The sequence below is a fragment of the Lactuca sativa genome, chromosome 9 (genome assembly GCF_002870075.4).
Source record: "Lactuca sativa cultivar Salinas chromosome 9, Lsat_Salinas_v11, whole genome shotgun sequence".
NCBI lineage: Eukaryota > Viridiplantae > Streptophyta > Magnoliopsida > Asterales > Asteraceae > Lactuca > Lactuca sativa.
The window spans coordinates 213,283,083-213,298,860 of NC_056631.2; the positions used below are offsets into that span (position 1 = coordinate 213,283,083).

At 48.5% G+C, this 15,778-nt stretch overlaps 1 pseudogene; it reads left to right on the forward strand.

Annotated features, from left to right (window-relative positions):
* Positions 1-12,527: 12,527 nt before the first annotated feature.
* Positions 12,528-15,778, forward strand: LOC128129266 (uncharacterized; annotated as a pseudogene).

Below are 15,778 nucleotides of genomic sequence, written 5' to 3' on the forward strand. Positions count from 1 at the left end.
AACACTGGAAATCTCCCACAAGGAAACCCTAGGCTAACAGGCATCAAAAATCAGGCAACACTATCATGAAATCCTAAAGATCCCTAGCCTAGCACTAGCATGCTGTTCTATCAAAGCTCAAAAACAAACATCATGTATGGTATTTTGGGGTTACTTACTGGCTCCGGCTGATCGTACCTCCGCATCCTCCTTTACTCATTTTGAAAACCATTTTAAATTCTCTTTTGAAAACTCTCCTTGATTTGAGACTGGAGTCACACGAGTGTTCCTCCAATTCACTCAAACCAAGGCTCTGATACCAACTTGTAACGACCGAAAAATTCCAACCAATTTAAACTTTTCAAAAACAACCCGATTTCATTAAATTAATACAAAAAGGTTTTCAATACAATTTATTTAGAGTATTCCCAGAATCACATCACAACATAAACATGAGGAGCGGTACGATCATGCCTTCGCCTTGCCACGATCTCCTGAACAACCTGAAAAACATTAAACCACAACTGTAAGCCCGAAAGCTTAGTGAGATATCCCCAAAAGACGAACCACACATACGCCTTTCCAGGCTACGACCTTCCGGTCCAAATCATAATTCCTTCCGGCCCATAACATAGTGCCTTCCGGCCCAAATCATAATGCTTTCCGGCCCATATCATAGTGCCTTCCGGCCCATATCATACATAGTATACATAACATAACAGAACAAAGAACAGCCATGCACTTCGGGTCTACTATGAGACTGGTCCGCCGCACCGGCACACAGTCCACCTGGTCCACCCTCCGAGTCTAGCCATATACATCAAGTCTGCAGTGTGATTGGTCCGCCCGCACCGGGCCTTCAATCCACCTGGTCCACTCTCTGAGTCTACAGTATGACCGGTCCACCCGCACCGGGCCTTCAGTCGGCCTGGTCCACTCTCCGAGCCTCGGCACGTCTGGTCCGCCCTCTTGGGGCCTACAGCCTATCCGGACCGCTCGCTAGACCTTTGGGACAACCGGTCCGCCCTGGGTATCTTGGCCTACAGCACAAAGTAGGACCCGCCTCAACCCAACTCTAGTCCAAACAACCATGTGCACATAAACATACAATCATATAAGCATTCATAGTCAACAAGCCGATCAAACAGATCACATAACATATCATCATCCAAACCAGGATACCGACCTAACCAGTCACTAGCATAGCATCACCCTACATATCAGGGAACCGACCTTAACCAGGTCTCTAACATATACCATCCTAGCTACCAGGATGCAAACATATCAAAGCAATAACTTAACAACAAATACGCGAATCTCAGTCTGATAAAGGGTCGGCCTTGGTACCTTAGACCCTGTCGATATAGTGAGGATAACTCACCTCGCACTGCCGAAACTCTGAACTGAAGAAGCAGATTCTCGAATCACCGACTCACTGAAAATCCTGAACTAGTCAACATAGCACAAATAAACATTAGGCCAAGCATAATACTCTTCTAAGGGTAAATTGACCGTTTTACCCCTAACTCAATCCGGCCCAACACTAGGTAAGCTCCCAAGCCCAACAATGGCCCAAAGTCCAGAAGTCCAAAGCAAAGCCCATTATTGGCCCAATTTACTAAATTGGGCCCACCTCACCAAATGGGCCTAAACTCATGATCCTTAACAACCAATGGGCCCAAAATACTCTAACCATAATATCCAGTCACGGCCCAAAATCCAGCAGCCCAAACCCTAAGGCCCTAAATGAAAACCCAACAGAGGGAGTACGTTGGGCGTACCCTCCTTGGTATGCTGGGCGTACACGTTGATTCGCAACAGGGGATCGGGGCACTGACTCGCTACGTGGGCGTACTCACATGTTACGCGGGGCGTAACTTCGCTACTCATTATGTCCTTATAACTTCTTAATGGCTTAAGCTCTTAAGCCCAAACTTCAAATCCCAAGGCCAAATATGCCTAAGATTCATAAAGTCTCAAACTTTATCATTTGGGACGTCCATAAAGATCTTAATCCAACGTCTTAATCCATTAAGACCCACTTATCTCACACATCGAACAACCTCAGCCCTTGGGACCTCATTTTTCTCACTCAAGACCTCTCCTAAGGTCTGAAAGGATAGATAATCTTGACCAACTCGAAATATGCAACAAGATGAGGACTTTTGGGACAAGAATGGTGTCAAAGCTTCACAACACATAGATCTATGCAAAATAAATGGCAAGCAAGAAGCTTTATACCTCAAATAAGCTCCAAAGGATGATATCTCTTCAGATCTACAAGATCCAATCGTTCCTTTCCTTCTTTGACAACTTCTCCTTTCTTCTTCTAGCTTTTCTTTTGCCAAAATGAGCTTTCCAAGGCCAAACACACCCAACAATGGAGGGAATACGGGTTTCTAAGGTTTCTGAGGTTAAGGGAGAGCTTATGGAGGCTAGGGTATGCACCAACGTGTTCCTTATATAGTGGCTGACCCTAAATTTAGGGTTTTAGAACTCTGAGAGTACGTTGGGCGTACCTCTAGTACGCTGGGCGTACTCAACCTTGCACCCACATCACTTACCCAATTACGTTGGGCGTAATCCCAGCTTAGATTGGGCGTACTCGGCGAGTCCCCAAATTTCATACTTTCCCCTCCTTTACTACTTTTCCTACAATATGACCAAAATATCATTCCTCTTAAATCTCGGGGACTCACAATTAGGTACTCTTAGGAACGGGGTGTTACAATTCTCCCCCACTTAAATTAGGCTTCGCCCTCGAACCCTTCGGCACCTCTACTCCAGAACTTCTCCCGCCACGTGCCACCTGGCATTAACCCAACCAGGTTCCTCAAGATGCAACCATCGACACACGAAACTCACTTGGCTCTTACGAGCTAGATATAACCCTAAACCACCGGGTTCCCGATCCGGGTCCAACTCTAACCATCTCATGCCGACAGAACAACACATTCTTCAGCCTTAGATAAACTCCCATGAGTTCTACTCTTGCAATCGCATGCACATGTTGCACTAGCTCTAACACCCTCGGGTTAGGAAAAACCCGCCACACTAACGACATCTCCAAGCATCCCCCAGGATGAATCACCACTACATACACAATTCCTCAATCAGAATCAAACTGGAAATCCAAGACTCCCTCCCAGCATCCTTTCCGAGCCTCTTGGCTCTACCCTCGCGGAAATCCTTCCGCAACCTCAGCAGACATCCCATCCGGATGTGTTTCCATACCACTGCCACAACCATGCTGCTCAAAGACCCTAATTGGATCACTCCAATCACAACTATGCGCTGCTGCTTTCACTTCCGTGAACTTACACTCCCTCTCGGCACTACATTCCTCTCTCTTTCCTTACCCAGGAAATCCACTTGGCCGCCTCGTCACTACGACAAGTGCCACGGTGCTCGCCCGATACTAAACCACTCTCTTATAGCATAACCGCTATCCATGCAACACACATGCCCGGAATCTGCTCGCAAGGACTCTTGAGTCCATGCACCATCTCCACTAATCGAGATCAATACCCGGGGACAGACCTTCCAATGCTAACATATCGCGACATACTCAATCCATTTCCTCGAACTGATCTAACAATACCTGCAGAGTCTTCAGCATGACTGGACCGCCTTACCAGGCCTTCAGCCCATCTGGACCACTCTCAGAACCTTCAGCCAATCTGGGCCGCCCTCCAGGGCCTTCAGCTTGGCTGGACTGTTCTCCGAGCCTTCGGCTTGGTTGGTACGCCTACCAGCCTTCAGTCTATCCGGACCGCTCAACTAGTCATTCATCATTCCGAGTTACCTCTCTGGGAGATCCTCCCATACATACTGTTCTAGCCCTCTAGGGGTTCCGAAATCTATCTCCATCATACAAACTTGATCCCGGCCTGATCCCAGGCCCTCCATAATCAAATACCTTGGTCTGTATCCCGCCCCGCATGCCTGTCACTTACTCATACCAGCCTACGCTCTTGGCTGACAGAACACTGCTGGATCCCAAACAGCAAAACAACCTCACATGCTCATCGATCTTCCGGAGCATTTTCCAATTCTCCCCCACTTAGGGCACTGACTATCAACCACCGATCGCTATCACCGACCTTCCAAAACAGCCCTGCACAAAACCAACACTTACACGCGGACTGATTCCCACTAGCACTAACAACCTTCACAAAATCACATATCAACACAGATCGACCCGAGCTCAAAAGAACCTCAATCTGCGGCTAACCACTCCTCAGAATGCATATGCTACCCCACATTCAGACCAACGCCAGATTTCCACTAATAACCCCTATGAAGGATAACCAACGAAATTCCCAAAACTAACCCATAACCAATCCATAACCCTCAAAGAACAACGAATACCGCACCGAGAACCACACAATGAGACTAGCAGATAAAAAATACTCCACAATAACCATAAGATAAACAAGACATCAAGAAAGAAACATACCCGCAACTGCATCTGACACTGCTCTGACCTCCTCTGTTGTAAGCTGAAAAGCACGACCCTGAGCCCTTGGGGGCTCCGCTCCACCCTGACCTCCACCCATGATCCTCAAAGTGGGTGGTACTGGAGCCTGCACCGGTCCTGCAGCGAGCTGTGGACAGTTGACCCTCAAATGTCCAACCTGATGACAATGATAACAAATCCTCAAATCCCGAACCGGCGCTGACTGCCGACAATCCCTCGCATAGTGCCCCTCTTTTCCGCACTTGCGGCATGCACCACCGGACCTACAAACTCCGGTGTGACTCCTCCCACACTTCCCACAAGTGTGGCTACTCAGATCTCCCACTCTAGAATCAACGATCTTGGACAGTTTTGGCTCCGGCTGCGACTGCACCGGAGCCTGCCTCAGCTCACGCAACTGCAACTCAATCTCTAACTCACGCCGCCTGGCGGCCTCCTGCAACTCCAACAAAGTCTCGCACCTCTGCGTAGACACAAACTGTCTGATATCTCTCTTGAGCATACTCTGATATTGGGACATTTGAGCCTGCTCTGAAGCGAACTCAGGGCAAAACATTGCCCTCTCAGTGAATATCCTGGTGATCTCAGTCACCGACTCCGAACCTTGCTTTAGCTCTAGGAACTCCTGAGCCAATCTCTCTCTCTCTCAACCCGCGTAACATAACGAGTGCTGAACATTTCTATGAACTGATCCCATGAGACCGCAACCCTCTACGCATCCGAATATGACCCCGTGGTCAATCTCCACCAATCCTTCGCCCCAAGCCTCAACAGGTTCAGAGCACACCTCACCCTCTGATCAGCAGGGCATGAACACGTGAAGAAACACCCCTCCACGTCCGATAACCATCTCATAGCAACAATCAGGTGTTGAACTCCATCAAAGGTGGGAGGCTTCGTATTATCGAAGTCCCGATAATGAAAACCCCGACCAGCTTCTCCCCCCTGCCGCTGCTACAGCCGATGTAGCCGCCGCGACAGCCGTCTCTGTGAGAGCTGCATAGCGCTCATCAAAATACTCAACCATGGTGGTCTTGATCAACCCAAACAGTTCCGGCAACTCAGCCCGGAACAACGCAGCAATCTCATCACGCAGGATCTCACAAATCCTCGCATCCAACTCGCATGGGATCATCTGACCGATAACGTCAGGCGGTACTGACCCGCCCGAAACTCCCTCTCCTGCTCCCGATCCTGACCCGGATCCACTTCCAGCATGCCTCGGAATCTCCATACTGAAAAACACCTCAAAATCTCAGACACTTCCCACTAACCTGAGAACCAACTCTCAACACAACCCTAGAGGTCATGGTTTCCTTGATACGCGTATGGGTCTTGTGCTTTCAGTACTATGGGCACATACTACCTTCCACACCTACCCATATTTGTATGAAGTACTACCATAACACCCTAGTGATAACATGCGTAACAAATGCTCAACCCTCACTACTAGAGGAACACTGGAAATCTCCCACAAGGAAACCCTAGGCTAACAGGCATCAAAAATCATGCAACACTATCATGAAATCCTGAAGATCCCTAGCCTAGCACTAGCATGTTGTTCTATCAAAGCTCAAAAACAAACATCATGTATGGTATTTTGGGGTTACTTACTGGCTCCGGCTGATCGTACCTCTGCGTCCTCCTTTACTCATTTTGAAAACCATTTTAAATTCTCTTTTGAAACTCTCCTTGATTTGAGACTGGAGTCACACGAGTGTTCCTCCAATTCACCCAAACCAAGGCTCTGATACCAACTTGTAACGACCGAAAAATTCCAACCAATTTAAACTTTTCAAAAACAACCCGATTTTATTAAATTATTACAAAAAGGTTTTCAATACAATTTATTTAGAGTATTCCCAGAATCACATCACAACATAAACATGAGGAGCGGTACGATCACACCTTCGCCTTGCCACGGTCTCCTGAAGAACCTGAAAAACATTAAACCACAACTATAAGCCAGAAAGCTTAGTGAGATATCCCCAAAAGACGAACCACACATACGCCTTTCCAGGCTACGACCTTCCGGTCCAAATCATAATTCCTTCCGACCCATAACATAGTGCCTTCCGGCCCAAATCATAATGCCTTCCGGCCCGTATCATACATAGTATACATAACATAACAGAACACAGAACAGCCATGCACTTCGGGTCTACTGTGAGACTGGTCCGCCACACCGGCCAACAGTCCACCTGGTCCACCCTCCGAGTCTAGCCATATACATCAAGTCTGCAGTGTGATTGGTCCGCCCGCACTGGGAGTTCAATCCACCTGGTCCACTCTTTGAGTCTACAGTATGACTCGTCCGCCCGCACCGGGCCTTCAGTCGGCCTAGTCCACTCTCCGAGCCTCGGCACGTCTGGTCCGCCCTCTTGGGGCCTACAGCCTATCCGGACTGCTCGCTGGGCCTTCGGGACAACCGGTCCGCCCTGGGTATCTTGGCCTACAACACAAAGCAGGACCCGCCTCAACCCAACTCCAGTCCAAACAACCATGTGCACATAAACATACAATCATATAAGCATTCATAGTCAACAAGCCGATCAAACAGATCACATAACATATCATCATCCTAACCAGGATACCGACCTAACCGGTCACTAGCATAGCATCACCCTACATATCAGGGAACCGACCTTAACCAGGTCTCTAACATATACCATCCTAGCTACCAGGATGCAAACATATCAAAGCAATAACATAACAACAAATACCCAGATCTCAGTCCGATAAAAGGCCGGCCTTGGTGCCTTAGACCCTGTCGATATAGTGAGGATAACTCACCTCGCACTGCTGAAACTCTGAACTAAAGAAGCAGATTCTCGAATCACTGACTCACCAAAAATCCCGAACTAGCCAACATAGCACAAATAAACATTAGGCCAAGCACAATACTCTTCTGAGGGTAAATTGACAATTTTACCCCTAACTCAATCCGGCCCAACACTAGGTAAGCTCCCAAGCCCACCAATGCCCCAAAGTCCAGAAGTCCAAAATAAAGCCCATTATTGGCGCAATTTACTAAATTGGGCCCACCTCACCAAATGGGCCTAAACTCATGATCCTTAATAACCAATGGGCCCAAAATACTCTAACCATAATATCCAGTCACGACCCAAAATCCAGCAGCCCAAATAACAGCCCAAACCCTAAGGCACAAAATGAAAACCCAACAGAGGGAGTACGTTGGGCGTACCCTCCTTGGTACGCTGGGCGTACACGCTGATTCACAACAGGGGATCGGGGCATTGACTCGCTACGCGGGGCGTACTCACATGTTACGCGGGGCGTAACTTCACTACTCATTAAGTCCTTATAACTTCTTAATGGCTTAAGCTCTTAAGCCCAAACTTCAGATCCCAAGGCCAAATATGCCTAAGATTCATAAAGTCTCAATCTTTATCATTTGGGACGTCCATAAAGCTCTTAATCCAAGGTCTTAATCCATTAAGACCCACTTACCTCACACATAGAACAACCTCAGCCCTTGGGACCTCATTTTTCTCACTCAAGACCTCTCCTAAGGTCTGAAAGGACAGATAATCTTGACCAACTCGAAACATGCAACAAGATGAGGACTTTTGGGATAAGAATGGTGTCAAAGCTTCACAAAACATAGATCTATGCAAAATAAATGGCAAGCAAGAAGCTTTATACATCAAATAAGCTCCAAAGGATGATATCTCTTCAGATCTACAAGCTCCAATCGTTCCTTTCCTTCTTTGACAACTTCTCCTTTCTTCTTCTAGCTTTTCTTTTGCCAAAATGAGCTTTCCTAGGCCAAAAACACCCAACAATGGAGGGAATACGGGTTTTTAAGGCTTCTGAGGTTAAGGGAGAGCTTATGGAGGCTAGGGTATGCACCAACATGTTCCTTATATAGTGGCTGACCCTAAATTTAGGGTTTTAGAACTCTAAGAGTACGCTGGGCGTACCTCTAGTAGGCTGGGCGTACTCAGACTTGCACCCGCGTCACTTACCCAATTACGCTGGGCGTAATCCCAGCTTACGCTAGGCGTACTCGGCGAGTCCCCAAATTTCATACTTGCCCCTCCTTTTCTACTTTTCCCACAAGATGACCAAAGTATCATTCCTCTTAAATCCCGGGGACTCACAATTAGGTACTCTTAGGAACGGGGTGTTACACTTCTTTTAACTATGATAGTAGAGGATTGTGAACCCTTCATAGGAGAGTTTGGGTGCCGTATTGTGGTGGAGTATGGCAAGTGTTGATGGATGAGGCTCATAAGTCTCGATTTTCCATCCATCCAGGGGCAACGAAGATGTATAGAGATCCTCGACCCGACTACTGGTAGCCCTGCATGAAGCAGGATGTCGCCTGGTACGTAAAAAGATGCCTGACCTGCAGGAAGGTCAAGGCAGAGCACCAGAGGCCTCACGGCAAGATGCAGCCGCTAGACATTCCGGTGCAGAAATGGGAGGATATCACCATGGATTTCATCACTAAGCTTCCCAGGACCACGCGTGGGGTGGATTCCATATGGGTTATAGTGGATCGGTTGACGAAGACTGCTCATTTCATACCGATCCAGGAGAGTATATCGGCCGAGAAGCTAGCCGATTTTACGTGAGAGAGGTAGTGTGTAACAGCCCGGAATTTCAGGTATTTTTTTATAATATTGTTTTTGGGGTGTTTTAGGAGGGGACTCAGCGAGTTGGAGCCAGACTCGCCGAGTAGGACCACAGACTGGGTCGCGGGTTCGCGACTGGACTCGACGAGTCCATTATGGACTCGGCGAGTCTGCGCTGTTCAGCGGAAACCCTAGCCGTTTGGTTTTGGAACGTATATAATGCACTTATAGGCCGTCATTGTCCGTCTTTAGTCGACTGAGAAGAACCCTAAACGGCTGTGGGCATCTAGAGCAAGATTGAAGGATATTAGGGCCTTGAAGAAATTGTTGTGCAAGGAGGAGAAGATTTTTGGCTAAAGGAACAGCAAGGGATTCGAGTTCTGCGGTTTGGGGACGCAGAGAGTGCGTTATTCAGGTAATATTTCGGAACTTTTCTGTTATGTTGATGTGTGCATGGATTTAGGGTTTATGGAACCCATTTGGTGATTAGATGGATTAGTACCTTGTTACCCAAACGACTACAACCCTGTATTAGGACCTTTAGAGGTCCAGAAGGTCCCATGCTTGTGTATTTCGGGACAATACTTATCTCAGGAAGCAGTTTGATCGACTGCATGGCATGGACTCACCGAGTCCGATGAACAGACTCGGCGAGTAGCTTGGAGATTGACTGGAACTCGTCGAGCTGTTCTTCAGACTCGGCGAGTGGAGTCGGGGTGGCCCCGCGATTCTTCCACGAGGATCTCGTCGAGCCAAGAGGGATACTCAACGAGTAGAAAGGGAACATCAGGGAAAGTTGGGGAGGACGTCTAGACTCGCCGAGTCGCCTTTGCACTCGCCGAGTCCGGTCAATTTGACCGTTGACCATTGACCGTTGACCAGAGTTGACCTACATGTAATTTCTTAGGGTCAGTTGTCTTGAAAGATAAAAGTATTAATAAGGGATATATGATATTATAGGGAGTCTATAGCTCGGCGGATCGAGTGCGAGTGATTTCAGGAGTCACTAGCTTTCATTACCCGCGAGGTGAGTCTTCTCACTATACTGTACCCGGAAGGGTTTGACTGTGTGACTGAAAGGTCGGATATAATTTGTGTTATACGTGCTATAAATGGTAAGGTATTTGCTATGCGTGTTATGTATGTTTATACGGGCCGGAAGGCAATATGTTATGTGACTGAAAGGTCGGATATGATATATGATATATGTGCTATATGTGTTAAGATTAATGTATTAATTGTCGTGTATGTTTATGGGCTGGAAGGCAATATGTTATGGGCCGGAAGGCAATATGTTATGGGCCAGAAGGCATTATGTTATGGGCCGGAAGGCAATATGTTATGGGCCGGAAGGCGATTATCTCAAGGCCTGGAAAGGCGTATATACGTAAGTAGTATACTGGGGAACTCACTAAGCATTTATGCTTACAGTTGTCATGTATGTGTTTCAAGTACTAGCGAGGACCGTGGGAAGGCGCCGGCATGACGCGTACACACTGTTGATATTTTGAGATCTTGGGGATTTTATGATTGTATTTTGATATGAAACTTGGAATAATTATATTTGGTTGAAATAATTCACTTTATTTTAAATGAAAATTTTGTTTGAAAATTTTGCGTTGTTACAATTGGTATCAGAGCCTTGGTTTGAGGGATTCGGGTGTACCTTCGGGTGTAACGGAACTCAAACCGAGGATTTGAGGAAAATCATTTAAAAAATAAATAAATAAAATAATAAAGGCACAAACTTTTATAAATGGTAAAGTGGTAAACAAGAAAGAAGCAGTGTGTACGATCAGCCAGCGCCCGAACGGTAAAGATCCCCAGAATACCTTACAATGTTATGTTATGCAATGAATTATGAATTGTTATGCATGCTAGAAGACCAGATATTCATGATAGGACTAGAGTGGCCTGATTTGTGATGCCTTAGTCTAGGGAGTTTGCCGATATGAGATATTTGGTAGCGTACAGGCAGATAGTGCATATCAAAGTAGAGTACTCACTATTCGGGGTTTGGGGAGGAAGATTTGGGACGAATACTGATACGGTGTGGTCGGTAGTATTGGGCCCGTACTACCGAAGACACCAGGTCGGTGGGAGACCCAAGTAAGAATCCCTGGATATCGGAGACTGAGTAGGGTTGTGTATCAAGTGCAATTGTACTTGATGGAGTCTCTGATAATTTTATGTTGTATTTCAGAGACATCATGGTTGCCACACGCCACGGGGCGAGTTCGAGCGGTGTAAGCGACGAGGATATTCGTCAGATGATACAGGAGGAGGTAGCTGTAGCGATCCGGGCTGAGATCCCGGAGATGTTTGGGTCTATTAAGACCACTCTGATGGAGACGTTCGAAGAGCGGTACGCCGCACTGACTGAGACTGCAGCCGCTGCCGCTACCGCAGCCGTGGCCGCTGCCAGGCCGCAAGGGGGCGATTCGTTGCTATTCCGGGAATTCAGCAACACGAAACCCCCTGAGTTCGATGGGACGCAGGATCTGATTGTTGCGATGAGGTGGATCGTCGACATTGAAGGGTGCTTCTACACTTGCTCATGCCCGAAGCACCTGAGGGTACGGTTCGCTTTGAACCAGCTCCGTCTGGGAGTGAAGGATTGGTGGAAGTTCGTGACGGCGAACTTCACTTTGGCGGAGATTACAGCGGTGACATGGGAGAGGTTTACTGACATGTTCAGGGACGAGTACGTTCCCCCAGTGGAGAGGGAACGATTGATTCAGGAGTTCTTGACTCTTAAGAGGGTACTGATTCCGTTGCGGTGGTCACACGGAAGTTTCACGAGAGGGCGATGTTCTGCCCCGAGCTGGTGTCTACAGAGCAGTCACGGATGAGCCGGTATTTAGGCGTTTTGAGGAGGCATATCCAGGAGTTTGTGTCAAACTCCACCTATCGTACTTTCACTGAGCTTCAGGCGAATGCCAGGAAGCGCGAGATCGAGTTGGAGACCCAGGCCAGGGAGGAGGCCGAGTCTCGGCAGGTGGACCGGCAGCCGGCTCAGTCTCAGCCGGCAGCCAAGCGGATCAAGTCCGCTGATTTGAGGATGGGAGGTCAGAAGGACCGCACTTGCGGGAAGTGCGGCAAAAGTCATGAGGGGGCGTGCCGAGTTGGTGGTTGCTACAAGTGTGGCAAGGAAGGACACATTGCCAGGGATTGTCCTAAGGGGTTTATGGTTTGTTTTCATTGCAACCAGACAGGCCATCGGAAGGCCGAGTGCCCGCAGCTTCGTCAGGGATCTACACCTACTACCAGAACTACTGAGACTCGACCGGCGAAGGTCGAGGCCCCGAGGGCTCGCGGAAGAGCCTTCCAGCTGACTGCGGAAGAGGTCCGCGCTGCGCCCGATGTTGTGGCAAGTATGCTGTAATTCACGTATTTATTTAACGTCGAGATGTTATGCTTATGTTAATATATGTGTAGGTACTTTTCTTGTGAACTCTATGCCTGCTCTAGTGTTATTTGATTCGGGTGCGAGTAGGTCCTTTGTATCTTTAGCTTTTAGTCAGCATATCAGTATTAGTCGTGAGCCGTTAAGTCGGCCTCTGAGCGTTTCTATAGCGGCCGAGAGGGTGGTTTGTGCCACGGAGGTTCTTCGGGGATGCGTACTAGAAATTTTCGGGGTTGAGTTTCCGATTGACCTAGTTCCTATTGCGATGGGTGATGTCTTTGTCATCGTGGGCATGGACTGGTTGAGCCGATTCAGCGCTGTCATCGACTATGAGCGCCAGCTGGTGACTATACGAGACCCTAGTGGGGGAGTTCTTACGGTGTACGGCGAGGGTACCCGTTCAGGATCAGCTTTTTGTTCGGCCGCTAGGGCGAGGCAATGTCTACAGCAGGGATGTAAGGGTTTTGTGGCGTATGTGATGGATACGCGGGAGGCTTCCGAGAGATCGAGGTCAGTGGAGGAGGTTCCAGTGGTGCGCTATTTTCCAGATGTTTTTCCCGAGGACTTGTCGGGAGTACCTCCTGCGAGGCAAGTAGAGTTTGGTATCGATCTAATTCCGGGGGCTGCGCCTATTGCGAAGGTGCCTTATCGTCTCGCACCTCCAGAGATGCAAGAGTTGTCCTCGCAACTCCAGGAGTTGCTGGGGAAGGGATTTATTCGGCCGAGCAGCTCGCAGTGGGGAGCACCGATTCTGTTTGTCAAGAAGAAGGATGGTTCACACCGGATGTGCATTGACTATCGGGAGTTGAACAAGGTGACGGTCAAGAACCGCTATCCGTTACCGAGGATCGATGATTTATTCGATCAGTTGCAAGGGGCATCTTGGTTTTCCAAGATCGATCTGAGATCAGGGTACCATCAGGTAAGAGTACGGGATGAGGACATCCAGAAGACAGCATTTAGGACGCGGTATGGGCATTACGAGTTCGTGGTGATGCCTTTCGAGCTCACCAATGCCCCGGCAGTGTTCATGGACCTCATGAACTGGGTATGCAGGCCGATGCTGGATCGGTCTGTGATTGTATTTATCGACGACATCCTGGTGTATTCGCGATCTAGAGAGCAGCATGAGGGACATTTGAGGGAGGTCCTTGGGGTACTGAGGTCGGAGAAGCTATATGCAAAATTCTCCAAATGTGACTTCTGGTTGCGGGAGGTCCAATTTCTTGGACATGTTGTTAATCAGGCAGGGATATTGGTCGATCCGGCCAAGGTCGAGGCAGTGATGAGTTGGGAGGTACCAAAGTCACCTTCCGAGATCAGGAGTTTCCTTGGGTTGGCGGGGTACTATCGGAGGTTTATTAGGGACTTCTCCAAGATCGCAGTACAGCTCACCAGATTGACCCGGAAGGGTGTTGCATTCTCATGGGGACCCGAGCAACAGACTTCTTTCGAGACACTTCGCCAGAGATTGTGCGAAGCCCCGGTATTAGCTCTTCCGGAAGGGATGGAAGATTTTGTCGTATATTGTGACGCATCGATTTCAGGACTGGGTGCAGTGTTGATGCAGAGAGGTCATGTGATAGCTTATGCATCGAGGCAGCTAAAGCCTCACGAGGCGAGATATCCCACGCATGACTTAGAGTTGGGGGCAGTAGTGTTCGCTCTCAAGATTTGGCGTCACTACCTGTATGGGGTTCGATGTACGATATACACGGACCATAAGAGTTTGAAGTATTTGATGGATCAACCCAACCTAAATATGCGTCAGAGGAGATGGTTGGATGTGGTCAAGGATTATGACTGCGAAATCCTATACCACCCGGGCAAGGCTAATGTGGTAGCCGATGCATTGAGCCGCAGGGCGGAGAGCACTTCATTGCGAGATGTATGTCTGAGACTGACAGTGATAACTCCGGTATTGGATGCGATTCGTGGGGCACAAGCCGAGGCTGTGAGATCCGAGATGCAGAAGAAAGAGCGGGTCGTTGGGTTAATTTCAGAGTTTGTTAAGGATGGACGAGGACTTGTGACGTTTCAGGGTCGGATTTGGGTACCATTTGTGGGCGGTACGCGTGCTACTTTCACAGATCGAAATTCTCGATCCATCCCGGTGCTACAAAGATGTATTTGGACTTGAGGAAGGAATACTGGTGGCCTTGTATGAAGAGAGACGTCGCCTGGTTCGTTGAGAGGTGTTTGACCTGCCGTAGGGTTAAGGCCGAGCACCAGAGACCGCATGGTAAGTTGCAGCCTTTGGAGATTCCTGAGTGGAAGTGGGAACAGATTACTATGGATTTCATCACCAAATTGCCGAGAATGGCCAGAGGAGTCGATGCAATTTGGGTGATTGTGGATAGATTGACGAAGAGTGCACACTTCCTTGCCATCAGCGAGAGTTCATCAGCAGAGAAGTTGGTGGAGTTATAGGTGGTATCTCGGCATGGAGTGCCGATCTCGATTGTTTCGGACCGCGATGTACGCTTCACTTCCAGGTTCTGGAAGAAATTCCATGAGGAGCTGGGTACTAAACTGCATTTTAGTACCGCATACCATCCCCAGACAGACGGTCAGAGCGAGCGGACGATTCAGACGCTGGAGGACATGCTTCGAGCGTGTGTGTTAGACTTCGGGGGTGGCTGGGATGCGCATTTACCTTTGGCAGAGTTTTCCTACAACAACAGCCATCATTCGAGCATTGGTATGCCACCTTTTGAGTTGTTGTATGGTAAGAGGTGTCGGACCCCCATTTGCTGGGGAGAGGTGGGACAGAGAGTGATGGGCAGTACAGAGATCGTACTCCAGACGACAGAGCAGATTCAGCAGGTTAGACAGAGGTTATTGACCGCCCAGAGCCGACAGAAGAGTTATGCGGACAGACGCCGGTCCGAGCTTGAATTTCAGGTTGGCGACTTCGTTCTCTTGAAGGTTTCTCCTTGGAAAGGAGTGATCTGGTTCAGGAAGAGGGGCAAGTTGGGGCCCCGGTTCATAGGTCCATTTCATGTGATTTCAAGGGTAGGCCGGGTAGCTTATCGGTTGGAGTTGCCAGCAGAGTTGGGACAGATCCACAATACCTTTCACGTATCGCAGTTGAGGAAGTGTATAGCCGATGAATCGGCAGTGGTTCCACTAGAGGATATTCAGGTGGATGCGAGCCTGAATTACGCCGAGAGACCAGTAGCTATCAGGGATCGGAAGATCAAGGTTCTGAGGAACAAGGAGGTACCTCTGGTGTTGGTTCAGTGGCAACACCGGAAAGGATCGGAGATGACTTGGGAGCCGGAGCGTGAGATGCGGGAGCAACATCCGGAG